Genomic DNA, 18987 nt, shown 5'->3' with positions numbered 1-18987 from the left:
AGTGGCGTATTTAGAAAGGGGTTTCCCTGAGTAATAAAGCAGAGCACTGTGAAGAGAGAAATCCAGCACAGCAGTTCAAGCCAAAGATGAGAATAAGCCAGGGTCTCGGTGCCCAGCTCTGCAGTCATTCACAGACCATGAAACAGCTGCTTAAAAATCTGCTAACAAAACCCAGAGTAGGTGAGTGTGAGCTCAAAGCCTTCACAGACACTGATAGCCTCCTACTACCTGCTCATAAAGAAAAGTGACGGGGTGAAGGCTCGTCTCAGAAGACTGTGTTTGAAATGGAGAGCAAACCCACAAGGGCATACACCTGTAGCTCCGGCACACAAGAGGTCTTGCTGTGTACCCCGAGTCACCTTTTCAGTGGGTTTTCATTAGGATAGGTACTATACACTGCCAAGCGTGCTACTGCTTGGGAAACAAAATTTCTGGGTGCTTTGTAGTGACATTCCTATTCTGAATCAAAACCCAGTGTTACCCTCAGCGACTTGCACCACCTGTCACACCCATTTTTTCCATTCAATGTTTTTATCATTATTAAAATATCAGTGGGGAAGTATCTGAGCTATTCATTCATTCCCAAAGGCTATTGGCTTACCTGCATGGCATGTAACAAGTAATTAAGCATTAGGAAAAAAAAATAAGGAATGCAATTAACCAATGGCTTGGAGAAGAAAATATATTAAAAACCAACTTCTTCCTCTCTCTCTGGCAGGGGCTAGGTAGTAATAAATGATGGTTCTTCTAACATAGCTCAAACTCCACTGTAATATTGTATGCAAAGTCTTAGCACAAAATTGCCTGTGAGAGTAGGAGGAGATAAAAAAATTCATCAGGTGTAGAATCGATTAGCACAAGGCATCATTAACACAAGGTCAGGGCGTCTAGGGAAGGCAGCACAGGACAGCTAGTCCTGCTCAGATTAAAAAAAAAAAAAAATCAAAACAAAACAAATAAGAATTTGAATGTAACCATAGCTGCCAAACGCTGGGTGCCTCACTGGCAAAACCACACCCTAATCAAATATTTCATCTCCCTAATTACAGTGTAGGCCTGTTCCCAGGACTATGGCTGGGAAGGAAGCCCTTGTCAAATGTGGAACATTGGATACTCGGCCAGCATGAGCCCAGGAGCTTAAATAGATTTCAAAATGTCCAAGATTTCCCATTTATGATGAAATGCAACAACAGCTCTCACCGGTAAAACTGCAAAATGACATGGGTCAAATCTGACACTAAGCTAACAGTGTCACTTCACTCTCCACCCCCATCACACAGCTCCCTACAATAAGATCCTTAGTTCCACCTCTGCCTCCTCTCACTTTGAGACTCCCACCTTACCTACCTTGATCAGACTTCCAATTCCCGCAAGCCAAGGAAAAACTTCAGTTGAGGATAAATTGACAGGAATTGACTAAAAAGACAAGCTAAAATGAATTGGCACCTAGACCTGAACTTGAAACCAAACTTATTCATTGAATCTTGGAAAGATTTCTTATGTGCAATAGTAAAAATCAGAAGCTGTTACAACTTTAAACAACAAACATAAACAAAAATAGTAGCTAAGGTTTATGTTAGTCATCTGAAATGACAAGAATCGTTAACAGTGTTCATATGAACCTGGCCAGACCTTTCTCCCACACCCAGGATCTCTCTCTCAGGACTCAGTTCAAACCCCCTTTCTAGTTTTTTAACTCACACAAACCAAGCAAGGCACACTTTGCACTTCAATACCTCTGCTCCAACACAGAATCAAACACAATCTTTACCAAGGGAAAAGGCTACTCTTGTGACATTTCAGATCTAATCAGCAGCTTAACAGATTTTCAGACCAAACAGCAGAGCCTCAAAAAATAAGGTCATTATTGTCCCACTTACTCAAATCTTAGAAAATTCAGAGACTCTCCTGGTTCATACTCGCTTTATGCATGCTACGGCAGAAAAAATTGGGCCTGCCACCTAAAGCTCCAGTTGTCTTCTGGCTTTCTAACCTTTACAGAAGACTAACAAGTCTAGCTAATTCATGCAATGAAACTTATCTCAGAGACTTTGTATATGAACTAATTAAAATAAATAAAAACAGTATAGATAATGATAGAGCAAATCAAGCGCATATGAATTCAGTCAGTGACTCACCACTCCCTTGTTTTCCTTATTGGAAAACTTGGCGTATCACCATACTGGAGTGACAATGAGTCAGGAAACTGGCATGAACCACAAATTGCAAGGAAATTAAAACAACAAACTACCAAATCTCTTTTTGGAGACATATTTGAGATTTTTGCTGGTTTTGTACGGATGTGGCTATGGACTTCACGGCTCTATTCTCATGGTTTTCTGGCTAAACAAAATCAACAACGGAAAGAGTAATTTACAAGTTATTCTCAAGACAGTAGATAATGATTAGGCTCTTGTTCTCAGAATCAATTTGATGTCTTTAGTTTTACATAGTCTTGCTTATATTTTAACCAAATACATTTGAAGCATACTATCATATCCTACTGAATGCTCAGTATCACCTTATCTAGTAAATAGGTGGATATTACTCGCTTGGAACCAGCCAAAGTACATGCAAATATTTTAACAGTACTAAACTGAGAACTAATGGTGTGCATGACATGAGGATAACAGTTCTCAACCTCATTCTGTGCAAGCATAACCTCTAGCTGGTCACTGTGCTGCCTGACACGTTCACACAGACCATGAGAACTTGCACTGTTACCTTCTGACACAGCCCCTCTTGGACTCAAGATTTTCAGGCAGGCTGGGAACATGAAGCCCACCAAAAAGCCTGGGCTATCAGGTGTACCTTCTACACACAAGCAGCTGTCTCTGGGGCTGTCAAGAGATCACGTTTCACTACAATAAAATTCAATTCAAAATGTTAAATTAAAAAAATTATTTAGAGATAAACAAAAAAACGGATTCCAAGGTTGTGAAGACTAACAAAAGAAAGCCTCTGTATTCTCTAATGTCACAGACTCTAGTGAGCAAGGATTTTTTACCCACTACCCCCCCTTTTATAACCACAGACACTTTTGTGACACAGAAGACTGAAATATGAGTGAACTGGGGTAATTAGTGACTGATGATTTACAGCAGATGACAGCTAATTTCTCCAGTTAAGAAAGTTTCTATCAAATCTGCAGAAATATGCACTCAGATTGGACCAAGTGACAGCATCTCATTTCTCATTTGTATTTTGCTTCTACTTAGCAATGCCTCAAAGCTATTATGGAACATCACAAGCTGTCCAGGGCATGCTGATATGTTTGTATGTAATTGTAAGGTGCTTTCTATTCTTTTTCACTACAAAGAATGTTTGATAAAATGCAGGGGAGATGTCAGATGCAGAGCTACACTGTGCTGAGTGGCCTGCAGAACAGCAAGCAGGTGGTAAAGCAGCCCGGCAGGGAACGTTGGGCATCTCTCAGGCAGGTTTCTGCTGTGCAGAGCTGCCAGTTTCTCATTCAAATCCCAACATATCTACTGTCATGGTCCTGGGTTCATAAAGAGTTCTGGTAATGAACTTCATGTCAGGGTGGGAGTACACGAGCACATCTTCAGTGCTCCTGATGAGATGCACACTGATTTTAAAAAGTGGCTCTGCAATGTTAGTAACATCCACTATGCAAATCTCCCTCTGGGACCTAGAACTGGATAGAATCAGGAGTCTTTAAGTGCAAAAGTAGGAAATGCTGCAACTGCCTATATCATATCCTTCATGGATTAAAACCTGGCTAAAACTGATGCAAACTTGGGTCTGCAGCCCACTTCTAAGATAAAAGGAAATCTGAAAAAAAATAAAACCAAAGCCCTGCTATTTCAAGAAGCTACCTAATTCTTCTTGTTTTAACTTCCAGATGAAAAAGATTTTTGGCTGCAGATAAAAATACCTACCCTAATTTTAGTAATCCCAGAATGGCTCTTACTGTTAAATATATGCTTTAAACATCTCTGAGACACCGCTTCTGAACATGGCAAGTAGGTTTGTGAGTCTGTCATCCTGCATAAAGAAAGGAGGCGAGAGCTACTCCAAGGCCACCCTTGCACACTGCTCCCTTTCATTCACCTGTTTTCCCTGTTCTCTCTAGAGCACCTTATCCAGGACTTTCTGGGTGTCCTCCCCACCTCCTGATCAGGAGGGCACTGTGATCCGTACAGCAGCTTCTCATACCCAATGCATATGCCTTTCCTCCTTCCCTCTCCCCATTCCCATATGCATTGGGGGAACTCTCCCATCACAGGTGCATTGATCTATGCAAGAATCCTACTACACACATGATGTAAATAAATCAAAAGGTTGTGTTTAGAGGAGCTTTTTTCATATCCTCACATGACCCGAGAGAGACGTTTTTCCCTGCAGATGGGGCTTGCAGGTATATTACTCTACTCTGCCAACATAGGCTCCTGGAACCCTCTTGTGTTTTCTTCCATAACTATTTAAAGCAGTCACTGCAGTCCTCTAATCACAGGCAGTTTTTAATCTCTGTACGAGTGGAAATGCCCTTCTGTCATCGTCCATTCCAATATCTCCCACTGATAGAAAATATCTTTCCCTGAGCACAAAGCAATGCGACACTCCTCTGCACACATACATGCACACGTATGTGTGCGTGCACATCCCACAGAAATGCATTAAGCACCTGTATTTCATTCTGGGTCCCGATCAAGCATGGTGCTCAACTATTGACAGCTGCATTATTCTAAGCAACATGACTTTAAATTCATCTAGCTGACAAGACAGGCGGCTTTGTGCAGTTAATTAGTACAGGTATCCAAAGAAGATCTGTGTGGGGCACAAAAGCTTGTTAAGGAACCCAGAACATGCCCACAGCACTATTAGGGAAAAAAAAAAAAACAAAACAAACCAACCAGCTTTGGAGTTATCACAGGAGATGTTTAAATACATCAGTCTAGCTTCTTAAATATGACCTATTAAAGAATTTACTATGTTCCACAATAGCTCCACAGCTGATACAGCAGTAAAATCTGTGTATAAAACCTTATACCTGCATGAGGGTGTGTACTTCAATGAGACTAGAGTGCACTAAAATAAGTATGTCAGCTAGGACTTCTCTATAATTGGAAGGGGTTACTGGTGTAGCCACAAGACTACAGCAATATCAGGAAATCCTCATGGTGCAAACAGGGCTTGCCCTGTTTTATCTATAGAGTGTTTTATTCAGTGCAAGTGGTAGCGATTTCTGAGGCTAAAACACCCTCCACAGCAACATTTTTGCCTAGCTGCATTGCCACAGGACCTCTGCTGCAAAGGGCTATGGTAACAGGACAGTGATGCACTAAATGACACACCTACATTAGCAAAACCTGAATTCAACCCAGGCTTAAGAGACAGGCCTGCTCTGTTCCCAATCCTGACACTACATCACTATTTAACCTTGGGTAAGTTATTTGATCATGCAGAATTTCTGAGTCTGCATTAGCTTAATGAAGATAATAACAATAATCATGTGTGTCACAGATAGAGTAGGGCTTGGTTATTATGTTCTTGTGAAGTCCTTAGAAGAGCCCCAGATGAAAGGGAAATTTGGAGAAGGAAAATTAATTACAAGACATGTGTATCCCAAATAAAAAACAGACAGGAACATTTTTGTTGTTGCTGTTATTAGGAGAGACAGTCTCTTGATTTAGTGCAGCTTTTATTTCTGTGTTGGTAAAGCAGACCCATTTTAACCACTTTCCACATTCAAACTGTATTTGTAAATTGTGGGTAGGTGATAAAGGCTGCTGAGCCTCTGATACTGCAAACATAAAGGCCTTTGATCAAAGGTCTGATTTCACAGTAACTGGCGTCTGTGATATGACAAAGCTGACGGGTCTGCCTGTGTTTTAACTGTTGCAAGGCAAAACAAGGAATCAAAAACTTATTGCCACGCTGAAGGAAAGACTAGGATGGAAAAAAAGGAAACACTTCCTGTGGATAAACACCTCATAGTAACCATAGTCACAAGTGAGAAATGTTGCAATGAAATTATATTAACAAGCACTTGGGAATTTAACAAGACGTGCAAACAAAACCATCTTTTCTACAGTGCTTTTTATCTAGGAAGTACTAAGCATTTACCACGTAGGTCAGTACATTATCTGTTTTAAATATGGGGAAGGGGATATGGTGAGAGATGCAGGGATACATCTGAGCTCAGGCATAACTGAGTAGCACAGTTCAGAAAGAGACTCAAGCTCCCAACTTTTTCCCCAAGCCTGGACTACTGTGCACTGGAGTAGGCTTCCTCCTTTGCCAAGGATGAACCCTAGTTCTTCCTGCAGCATGCCAGAAGTGTTACATGCCATACTTTAATCCAACATCATCCAGTGACAAATTCAGTTCTATTAACTTCATTGCGTGAATTTCAAAGCAATACCAAATTCCATAGACTATGCCTCAGGGCATTCAGTAATGAATTCCTTAAAAAAATAGATGAGTACAGGAACCTGGGAGAAAAAAGAAAAATAAAAAAAATTGTACTTTCTTTCCAGGACACAGGAAAACCTTTCCTTCACCTTGCTGAGAAGTTTTCTGGTTTTTTAAAAAACAGGGTGATATCGAACCCTTCATTTCCCAAGAATCGTATTTTTTAAAAATTGGTGTCAGTAAGTCACCTACACTTTAAGTTCTGATAATTAACAACACAGTAGAAGAAAAAAAGGATGCAGCCTCCACTTGTTTCAGGAGACACTGCAATACAGCTAGCTAAAGGAGGAGTTTGGGTTTCCCCCCTCAACTATAAACAGTAAAAGGCTCTAATTTGTTCAGTTGCTGCTCATGAAATGTTCATTAATTCCTTAATGACAGGTGCACCTCAGAGTCAGGACAGCTAATCACAAGATCAAGAGTTAACCACAGCACATAGCTCACAGAAGCCCACATCTTTTTCAAAGAAAGGCTTGGCAAGGTCCCACAAGCCAGTTCACAGCAAGTTTACAGCAAAAAGTTATTTCTGAAAAGCAGAACTAATGATCCCTGTTGTCCTACGGCTTTATGTCCTGAGACATCATTCTCCAAGCTTTTTCAGCAGTGGCTGATGTTCAAAATATTTTGCCTTTGTGGTTTCTTTCACATCTAATAAACATTAAGCTCATGTTACAGGGACTCCCTCGTTTCACTGGCTCCAAATTTCTAAGAAACCTCTAGCAGCATTGTATCTCTGAGAAGTCTTCCTTTGAGTAAGGCCAAAATTGGCCAATGGATTAAAACAGTAAGGGGTGAGGGGAATAAAAAATAACCTAGAAAAGACAAAATACCCTCCATTTAAAAGAAACTGCTGCCATTGCAATTCATGTCTTCATTTACTGGAATTGCTGAAGTCCTTTTATTTTGGTCATAGTGGCCACATTTTATTCCAGAGTGACCTTCCTGTTTCAGAACAGCAATATGCATTACAGATCTGAAGCCAGCCATAGTGGGCTTTTCCTCTCCATACAGAAGCAAATCAGAAGCTTTACTCCAACTCAGAAGTGGATGCGTTACCCCATGGCAGTTACCACTCTCACTCCTGTTAATCAGTACTGTCAGTCTTTTAGTAAGATAAAACACGACACAACTTTGGTGAAAAATGGACCTAGCAAAATTTCTTGCAATGATGCTTAATAACCTGAAGTTTCATAGCTGGCCAATAAAATACAACTTTTGGGCTAGACAATCCCTAACTCTCAATCCTTATCCCAGGGTGTTTTTATATATGAAGTGGAAAAACAGTTCAAGCTTTAGAAATAATCAAGATTGGACACAGGTGCTGCACATAAGGGACTATCACTGAAATAAAGCAAACAGTATTTATCTATACTTCCCTACCCAACCTGCTTTTGCACAGAAATATCTAAAGAGCTAAAGAGATAGGGCCAGGAAGAAAATGCTTAGCCACTGAACTTGTACAGAACATAAGAGGCAGAGTGCCCTTTGAAGAAAGCCTGTTGGGTGAACATGCTTTTACACTGAATAGAAAAGAAAAATAAAAGATTCATTTTAAAATGAAAAGCAACTCAGTCCTCAATCTGAACAGTAATCCACAGTCTTTGGTCCTGCACTTCAATCACTTCTATTAAATGTACTTCTTTTAGGACACATGTCAATCCTTTTGATCATTTATTCTTGATTTAGAAGTTGAGCAAAAAATAATGCATCTTAGTTGTATGCATACTGGAACACTGCATAATATAGAGGGGATGAAAAAAAAAGCAGCAGTGCCAGTCTGAGGTAAAGGGGTAAAAACCTCAGTACTGTCTGATTATTGAAAGTAACTCACAAAAGCATTGCAAAGTGCCTGTGTGGTCAGTAAATTTAAAGTAAACAAGGATTCAGGAAGCACCGCAAAATACAAGCACCAAAATCGGTGCTATCAGATAAAGTGATTCTCAGATAAAAACCTCCCTGTCAAGTATTCTGCTGTGGGGGTACATGTTGCAGGTGGAGAGCAGACAAGATCTCGCACCAGCATGCTGTACCCACACGGTGTGCAAGACGTTTGCCGGGAAGCTGGGCTGGAGAGCACCCGCTGACCACTGCTTATGTCAGTCCCTCAGTGCTGAACCACCAGAAGTTTGGTCCGGATAGAAGTGCAGAACACACCATAGTACAGATAAAGCTCCCCGCTGAACATGTTTTAGCATATACAGACAGTAGGTAAATCCACAAGGACCTGACAAGATAGATATGCGAGCTGCTACAGCACAAAGAACTTTCCTTTCAAACAGGCAAATGCCAAGCTAGCGAGGGCGCTTTCAAGTCGGTCCAGCTGCCAGACATGAATGCCACCCAAACACCAGCAGAGAGCTGTGTGCAGGTCTGAACAGGCAGTCCAGGTGTTCCCAGGAGGTACACACTTCACCAACGGAGCTGCAGCATTCCTCACCAGCCTCCGCACTGGAAAGGTTCTCAGATGGGGTCCCAGAAGCCATTTACTCTGTAAGCTATTCCCCACAAGGTATGGGGGATGATGGAAATGAAAACAAGAGAAAATTAATCTTTTCATTAATTTAGAAAGATGCAATTCATGATTCATAGCAAGCTTGTATAAATAAATGGCATTGTTTAAATTGATTTGTAATTACACTTTAAGTCAGAGGTTTGCAAAGCTGCACTAAAAATACGGCATCCAACTGTCTAATTTATTGTTATTTTAAGCAGGTACTGTATGCTCAAATTCCCTTGGCAGATTACATCTCAGTTTAAGTGTTTTGCTAGAGGTAATTTTCGTGTGTTCACGACAGCAGCAATGAGAGGAAGGAAATCAAACAAAAGAGAATTCCATCTATGTTGTCCAATTTCTTTCTCTCTCTGTGGCAAGTTGAAAGAGATTTGTGCACAACTGCAAGGCTCTATACTCACTGTGCTCTGCCTGGTTTGGCACTGAAGGGAAAGTGGAAGTGAGGAAGGACCACATGCAAGTAGTTTCAGAAAGGAAACAAACCAGTAGGCTTTCTTTATCTGCCATGCACTTCTTAGAAACATGAAAAACTGCGCTTTGTGCTACTTCTGCTCGCTATACTAGGCACCTGTTCATTACAACAGTAATTAATAGGGAATCACCTTGAAAGTCTTGTTCATACTACTTCATCAGACTCCTGCAGTCCCCAACCACAGACTTAAATTTCAAAAGGATCCAAAAATGTGTAGAAAGCTAGAAGTTACTGAGGGGAAAAATAATTTGTGCTAATACATATATAAATCTGGAACACCAATCTGCCTAGGAAATGATTCTTAACACCTCACTTGAAATACCCCAGGCATGCTTAGAAGGCACCTGCTGATCCCCAAGGAAACCGATGCAATTTTGAGGAACTGTCACATAGCCGGTTGTTCTTGAAAAGTTGGACAGAGAACAAAAATGGTTGGAGAAGTTCCTATCACGTTCTACTGCTTTTTAATACCTATCACAGTGCTGCAGTTTTGCATGAAATCTAAGACATGTAGCTAACACAAGGAAAATTAGCAGCTTCCTAATATATATCACTGTTAATAGCCAGAAGGATCAGTCACCCACTTAGTCACTACAGAAGCTGAGTTGGGAAAGTTTCCATCTGTCCTTTTCTCAAGGCACAGTTTTAACCAAGAGAGATTTTTACATTAAATATAACCAAATCCTAAAATGCTATAATTACTAGGACTGTAAGATAGGTATATATGTATATTCAGAAAAAAAAATTGTTGCCTAAATCAGTTTAACTTTTTTCTTCTGCTGCTAGAATATCTGGACTACTTCTCCCTCAGCTAAGTTTCATGTCAAATTCCCATGCAACGGATTTAATTTTGGTTTCATCTCCTGCTCATTTTGCTCCCACTTTGTGATGGAACTGATGTTGAGAAATGAGAACTGCTCCATGCAGACTAAAACTGCACGCAAGTATAGTGATTTTTCCTTCTCTGTTCAGAAAGAGTCAGCAACTTGATTTTGCTACAATCATTATTTAAGAATGCACACATAACCCAATCCAGTCTTGAACTGACTTCAAATTTCTTTATGTTGCTGCATTCCTAGCAAGTGTCTGCTACAGGTAAGAAAATACAATGTGGTACCTGAAATGGCAGAGACAGAGAAGCCTCTTGCAATTAATTTTAAATTATCTGGAATTTCAGAGAATACTGTTAAATTCATCTCTTTGTGGGTGGGGTCAGAAACTGCTATTCCCTATCTTCTGATGCTCTAAGGGCCCAGAGGAAGACTGCAGATATTTGGGGACAACTGGCAATGTTAGATGTTAAAAGATGCAGGTGTTAGAAATGACAAAGACATTTGTCAAATGCATACATATTCCACTCCACTCCTACCTTCCTTTTGCGTCATTTCCTAGTTTTATGTTATTAATACCACTTTTTGGGGGTGAGGAGTAGGAAAATATTCACCTCAGGCACACCACCCTGGGATAGTGCAAAAAGAAAAGACTGCATAAAACATCTACAGACATAAGGATCCTGCTGTGTGCTGGAGGCATAATACATCTCCATTCGGCTAAATTGTGCAATAGGGAAGTGGAGAAAAACTGCAGAGATTGCTTTGAAAACAAAACCAAAAAAGTGTTTTCCTAGAGCCATCATCAGGTTTGCTTGTCAGATCAGATGCCTTTTTTTTGTGTGCTCCATTCAAATGCAAAGAAAATGCTTGAAGAAAATTGCTAGTTCTGATATTTACACTCTTCACATACGCAGCTGGAGTGAGATTTCTGCCATGGTGGAGCAACAACATCGACAAAATAGTCTAAACCTAATGGTAGTCATACTGCAACAACTATTTAAACATATATGCAAAAGATTTCTTGATTCCCTTTTACATACTCTCTAATAAACTTTACACGTATACAATTTTTAAGTACTTATTTTTACAGCAAGATTTTGGGAAATGGGCCATTTTGGGTTAAAGATTATGGTCTTGGAAGTAGGACTGAAGGAAGGAGGTTAATAAAGGTAGATGGAGTGATGAGAAACCTTCTCCCCACTTCAGCAAGGAAAGCAGAAATTTCACAGAAGCTCCAACAGAAGGCAAATCATTTGGGAGTCACAAGCGGACATTTGTCTTGTTTTAGCTTTCCATCTGACAACAGCACACGCTGCCTCATGCTGCAGCTTTTTAAAGAAACACAGAATCAGTTCTAACTTTTTAAGAAGTAGAATCTAAGAACTGCCACCTCCTGTGCGTTTGTTTACCCTTTCAATATTTGGCACTCTCCTTAAAACAGCTGTTACTGCAGTTACCAAATTTTTTTAAGACTAAACTCTTCAAAATCCCATGGTTGTGCAGAAAACTCCCAAACCAGAAAAAACCATGCTCCAAACCCAGAATACAACTCAATCACACCCAAAAAGTTTCATAGCAAACTTGAAAGGCCTGCTGACTATTGTGGCAATTAGTATCTGTAAGGTCTAAGTTTCCATCCGACACCACCATCCTCTTTCATTTACTTTTTGCAAACAGAACAATGATGATTCTTAATACAAAAAGCTCGCTTAGACATAAAACAACAAGGTCACAGGTTAATAGAGAGACAAATGAAAACAATGCATCTTTTCTGACAGTCTGACAGGTATCCTGACCAACTCAACGCCCTCTTTTTCACGTAACTGCTGTGGAAAAAGCCCTGCTCCTGTAAAGCCAGAATGTCTTTTGCTTTGCTACCAAAATACTACTATCTATCCTGATAAAGGACAAATTATTTGTCTAGTTTTTTACCTCCAGAAAAATTTAATTACTTTATCTTTCTTAGCTGATCAGCTGTGTCCCACTGCCTTGCTTATCAGCTGCTTATTCCCACCTCCCTGCCCTGCCCTGACCCACTCTCCCTACATCACCTGCCGCAGCAACTACTTGTGTGCCCATGGCCAGTTAGAGGGACAGCAAAAGCACCTGGAAGGTAAAGAGGAATGTGTGATTTTGCTTTACTTTCTCCTCCCTGCAGAAAACAGTAACTAATTTGCCTTGTAGGACAAAAATCAACAATGCCACTGCTACAAATAATCTAGTAAGCCTCCAGAAATCACCAAATGTGTTATTTCAGCAGAAGCAAGTCGTAATCCTCATTGCTCCAGCTATACACAGGCTAGTTCCAGAGCCTCCTAAAGTGCTTTTGAGTTGCATCAATATCCTCTCCAAATCCTTCATATAAATTGATGTGCTCTGAATTACATCATCAATTTCTGTCAAAGTACAGGTATTTAAATGCCATTCATCATATTTTTACTTAAAAGCCCTTACCCTCCTTCTCCCTTTCACACACATGCTCACTCACTCTCAGCATAACACAGGGAAAGAAGCTCCATGTTTTGATCATCGGCTGCAAACAAGCGGTGTGAAAGGAAATTAGGTATGCAAGTCAACTCATTCACAAATTAAGTGCCTATTCATTTGCAGGAGCATGGTGCTTTGGCACACTGGAAAGGCTTGCCAAACAAGAGGCAGCTAGGGGAGCATCAGTGTTTTTCTAGCAGCTTGAAAACAAGAGCAGGTACCTGGGAAGATAGATACCTTTGTTTCTCTGAGAAGACATTTCAGGATCGACCTCTTCTAGTCGGTGTTCTCAGTCTCCAAACACAAGGCAGACATCAGCAGCATCATCACCAACATTTTGACGTTAATAATAAATAACTTACAGGACCACTGTAAGTGATTATTTGTGATAAGTTCTTATATGCTAGACAGTCTTGCTATGCTAGGTGGGAAAGCAGAGCCAGAGAGGCTGTGCCCAGTTATCCAAGAGCGTGCAACAGGTCTGCAGGATGGTTCTGAGCATCTCTCAAGTGCTCCTGCTGAAGTCCCCCGATGTGACTGAGCCTCCTCCCTATCCTCCTTCTCTTTGCTGCCCTGCTTCCAGCACCTTACAGGGATGCTGCAGGGTTAAAGAACACAGGGACTTCGGCAGTAAGATCCACTCTTGTGGACCTTAGGACTCTGCGGTAATATAAACTGCGATGCTTAATGGCAGCGTCCAAAACCCAACTTAAGCTCTCTGTTCTTTCTTCCATTTATCCTTTCTAACACAGGAAAATAAAGTCGTAAAATCTTGATCTCAGTTGTACAGTATAAACACTCTACAACTGCCCTGTATTCACACTAACATGAAAAGACTTCAGTCCAACTATTTTCCTTATAAGCTTCACATTAATCAGCTTTGATCAAGATATGAATATAATTTCCTTTCTGAAACTTTTCAACCTAAAATAAACATTCCTTCATCACAATCAAACATTTATATACAAACCCATTATTAACATTTCACAGCACGTTTGAAAAATAAATGCTTGCAGCCTATCAAGTAAAGGATTTTGCTTAAATTACACACTCTTTCATAAAATTACAGAATGTGGTTTTGCCTTCTTGCTGTACCAGGGACTGCACAGAAGCGCACTGCAGCGCTCTTACTGCTGCTGCACCACACATGCACCCTGCAAACTGCTTAGACCCAGTCTTTTGCTTCATATTAAACAATATAGTACCCAATTAATTTGTTCAGAAGCTGAGCTAACAATGGTCAGCCTTACTGGCTGAGGACTGCCAACAGCAGAGATCCTTGTTATACATAAGGAAAGGCTAGGCAAGGAATTAGTGCCTACAGGTACAGCACAGGTGATCCACGTGCTAAGCAGAGAGCTCTGTTCTCCCAACTCGTCTGCACAGAATGCAACACAACAGTGTCCTTAATTGCAATTCCTAACTGTAAATGGAAATAATACCTAATTCGTGTATAACCAAAAAGCCTTCCCCAGGCATTTCAGATTTGTTTAAGAAGTATCCATGACTACTTTGCTAAGCATCAAAACTCCACTACATTTTAGAGCTGAGCAGAAAAGTAAAACTATCTGGAGCTTAAAGTGTCTTTGTACTTCATGACCGACCTCCAAATACAGTTAGGTTACATCATAAGCCCCTGAAGATCTGAATAGTTCAGTTAATTGCATTTACTTGTCACGTCCTCTTACTGGAGAAATCCATACTAAGGCTACAAGTATAGTAATGGTTATAATAACAGGGGATGCCCAGAGGATAAAACTGATGTAAAAAGCAAACAACAAAGAATAAAGGTTTAATTTCTTAAGGCTCCTAAATAGACAACAAAAAACCAGCAAGATGAAACCCAATTGAAACCATGAAAACCATATGAAAAGTGCAACTCAGATCCATCTTTCATCTCAGCATTTCAAGTTTTCAGACTTTATAATAAATGGTATATTCTTTCCATTTATGGCATAACAATTAAACATATGGCCTAAAATGAGAGACTGGGTGATAGTTGAAACTCAAAGCATGGAGCTAGAGATTTCAGACCAGCCAAAGGCTCACAGCAATATCTGACCCTTCCACTAGCTGATAGGAATTAAAGAGCAGAGTACATTATTTGAGAGATTCTTGGATTTTACATAGCAAACACCTCAGAATTTTTTCTGTGATCTCACATTTTGAAGTGTCCTAGGAAAGTACAGCCTGGTTCTCCAGCACATCCTTGTGCTGGCCGGTTACACTGCTGGATGTGCAAAGCCACAAGTTTGTTGCACATCAAACAAACACCTTCTGCACCCCAGCACCCTGCTCATCACCACTGCCTTCTCAGGGCTTTCTCTTACAGCACAACATACAGCTTCACAGTCCTCCGTGAGAGGCGTCTCCACCTAGATTAAACAGAAAAAGACCATGCTGAGGAGTTTAAAACATCGAAAATTCCAGTTCAGAAAGAGAGCTGCCAGTGGCCAACATTTCTAAGGGCAAAATTACAGCATGTGGGAATTACAGATCTGCAGACAAACCAGCAATTTCTGAGGAATTCAAGTCACCAGAAGCGACAAATTAGGACCACAATGCTAACAAAATTAGACACAGTCTCCTTTTATCCTCATCTCTATTTTTAAGGGTTTGTTGGGGTTTTTTTTAAGGTCTTGTATTTGTTTTGTTGTTAAAGTTTCCATGAAATTGGGCTGAGAGCAACTGTTTAGGAACAAAGTTTCCCCATAATTTACTCTCATTACCTTAGGATGTGTGAAATTATGCTCATGCCTGTACAAGGAGGTTTCTCTCAGCCATTTGACAGTGACAGAGTCAAACAGCAAAGATAAAACTCGGTAGCAACGTGAAAATTTCCATAATCTTTGCAAATATGCCACCTGACAGGAGGCTGTCAGTTGTAGGATTTTTTTATTTTGAGGTTCCCTTACATTCTTCAGTGTTCCCTCCAGCTGGGGACACTGCTAGAGTCAAAAGGCAGCTCTTTCCCAATGTGACTCTTGCTCATCCACATGTCAATAGACTGAACTATGGAAAAACAAAACAAGAACCAAGCCAATTTTCACCCCCCCCTTCCACTCAATAACAATAAAATCACACAACAGCATCTTTAAAACCCTGCCAGTTCATTTTGATAATTACTCTAACAGTCCATCTAAACGTGGCCTCACAGCCTCAGTCTCCAAAGGAGAAACCAAAGCCTGAAGCAGGAGGAAACAGCTCATCTGCTGAATACAATGTTCGGAAATGTGAGGTGAACATTCCTTACCAAAGCAAGATGAATGTTCCCACCCGAGCACAAAAGAAAGGGTTCATATTTCATATATTTTCCATTGTTTGAGCCTGCTTGTACATAAGTAACTACATTTAGCAATCACCAATAGGAGATATTTAGCAGCTAAAAAGATTAATGTTTTTAACAGTGCACCCTGTTCAGTTCCACCAACGTTCTCCAATTCTGACAAAGATGCACCCCTCCATGGGTACAGTGACCTCCGTAACACCCACCAATGAGATGTGCAATATCCACTGCTCAGATGAAAATACCACATTATCCACAAATGAGGGGGCTGCAGCAACGAGCCCCAAAGGAAACTAAAGGCCAGTTTGCTGCTTAGTCTAAGCAACGCTCTTAGAAAGCTCCACTGCATAATGCTGTCTCAGTGGTTTTCAATGATGCAAAGAGAGTGGATACAAAGTCTGTGTGGAACCAAAGAACTGTGGACTGAAACAAGTGAATACTTTGAAGTGTAAAATATTTAAATTAGATCGCTTCATGACTTAAGGAAATATCCTGTAATGAAGGCAGTGCTTTCAAATTTCCACATTGAAAAAGTGTTGGTTTGACTCCAAATTGTTCATCAGACAGTGAAAAGCATGGTGGAAGGACTTTGTGTGGAGCAGGCAGGCCTGGCAAGTCCCACAGCCCGATGCCCATTTCACACTTGTGTGCTGCTACACCTTGATCCTACTCAAAGTGCAGCTGCTCAGGCAGGTGTGGCTGGCACACGGGGTCCCGCACGGGGGAAAGGCAGCAGCCCTGTACCCCAGGGGAGGCACAATGCCCAGAGATCTGAACAGAAACAGCAAGAGAGGCTTTACCAACCCACAGAGGGTTTCAAATAGAAGTGTGCAGTGTTCCACAAGTGACTGCTACCGCCTCGAATGATCCAGCATCCTTGCACAATTATCACTTGACACCAATTGCTGGTGATTTGGGCTGCTGCCTTTATGTATTTAACAGAAATCTCGTAACACTGCCCTTTCTAGCGTTCATTACACGCTCTGAAAGCACTCTTCAACTGGACCCTGTAAAAATACAATGCAGAGTGTTTATGGACAAAGACAAGCTTTAGAAGACTGGCAAGGAATTAAGTGTCCTTAAAACTATTAACCGAGATAGAAGGAACAGGGAACACTTATCAGCATGGGCTGTTGGCACACAAGGTCACAGCAGCAGCCAGCAATGGCAGGTGCAAATGATGAAATCTGTGTGCAAATTCTAGAGGGACAGCTTTCTAACAGAGGAGCTCTTCTCCACTGGGGCTGGTGCCACTGTTTAATTTGATTACACATAAGTGAGAGCCTGGGGGAGGGAGAGAAGGAAAGAAAAAGAGTGAGGACCCTCTAAGCACCCACGCTGAACTTAAAGGGCGCGTGCATCTGCAGTCTCAGCAGCAGCAGGGGGACTGAACAGTGGTCCACAGCAAAATTATAGGGGGATCAGACAGCTGACATGGCATGATCCTTTGGCAGACAAAAAATTACTTGCTTTCTCCCAAGCAAACCACATGCCGCATAGCAATTTTGCCTGAAAAGACGCTATCCCAGATTTAAAGGGAAACTAATCTGTTAAGAGAAATACATCACTGAGCAGGAGAGTCTGGAATCTGTGTGTGAATCCAACGCCACACACACAGACTGACACTTCATCCCTAAAACCTGCAGGTGCTACACTCTTTCAGCTTACCACCAATGAAGTATTTTACTACATGGCTTTTTAAGAGTTGCCAAGAGACTCTTTTCTAACCATAACTTGAAACCTAAAAGTACCCAAAGTGTGCTCTTGCTTTTTGCTAGCCCTGAAATCTTATAGAAGCACCCTGGGACTGTTTCTTTAAAAGACAGAACAATTCAGTCTCTATTGCATTCTGAGTTAAAAGGGGAAAAAAAAAACAACCCACCCCACCAGAGTCTAGAATCAGGTCCTCCAGACTAAGCCCAAGAATATCACTACAGAAGAAAATTTCTCTCGTTTAAATATTTAGGTACTTTTTTTTTTTTTAAACCTACCTTAAAATTGTCATGACATTACCTACCAGAGACTAAATTATACTTTCAAAATTATATGTATTAATATCTAAAGTGTGTAATTATAAAGGAGCAGACATATTTTAGAAACACCATACTTATAAACCTATTTTTTAAAATAGAAACTTTCTGCCTAAGGTCTGTATTTTAGGTCTCCTGTCTGCATGACTCAATACTAGCAGAGGCACACGTTTGAATGGAAGCTGCAGTGATCTTCTATATTATGTCAATGGCATTGATAAAGAAAAAGCAAACTTTACTCCTGCAGAATAAATGCAGCCCCTGAAAACAGTGGAAAAACTTGTAATAAATTTTCTTCTTACCAGCTTCTTTCACTAAATCCAAACTCAAGCAAGCAAAAAGTTTTATGTATTTGTTTTAATCTACCAAGAAAACTGAAGCACTGAAAAATAATGGCTTTGCCAGCCCAAAGTGTGATTAATGAAATTTATAAACTCCTTAATTATCAGATCTGTCATTTAAATCTACTAACTAGTGACCAAGACCAAAGGCTGAATGGCTATGACCATCCAGACAAACCAAACTCTCCCGCTGCTGGGCTTCTTCTGTATAAACAAACCTCTTCCTACAGATAGCAATTGCACAGGACATGTCTCCCACTCTAAATGGAAGCAGTTTGTACTTCAATTGCACAAATCCTCAAGCCAATAAAACCAAACATTGTCAGGTTACAAAGCCCAGTAACTCCTAAATGATGATGAACCCATTTCCTATTCACACAGAAAATGTGAAGGGATGGTATAATAGAGCTTGACTAAATATTTAAATCAAGAAGGTTAAATCCTGATTCGGTTTGTACTGCATGTGCTTACAGATAGAAGCCTCTATCCAGCCACTCACACAACCTGTGTTTTTATTCAAACATTAGCTCTACTGCTAATTTATACTTGTTAAGTAAAATGGCTTTCAGCAATGCAAGTGATTTAAAT

The 18987-nt window shown here is 40.6% G+C and overlaps 1 protein-coding gene across 2 annotated transcripts in view; it reads right to left on the bottom strand.

The window, feature by feature from the left end:
- LOC141968243 (sphingosine-1-phosphate transporter SPNS2-like) overlaps window positions 1–18987 on the bottom strand; it is a 136496-nt gene that overhangs the window by 106560 nt on the left and 10949 nt on the right. The gene's annotated exons all lie outside the window — the stretch shown is intronic.

Source organism: Athene noctua, chromosome 19 (assembly GCF_965140245.1).
Source record: "Athene noctua chromosome 19, bAthNoc1.hap1.1, whole genome shotgun sequence".
In the NCBI taxonomy this organism is placed as follows: Eukaryota; Metazoa; Chordata; class Aves; order Strigiformes; family Strigidae; genus Athene; species Athene noctua.
The sequence above is the reverse complement of the archived record's forward strand: the minus strand, read 5'-3'. Positions and strand labels throughout refer to the sequence as shown.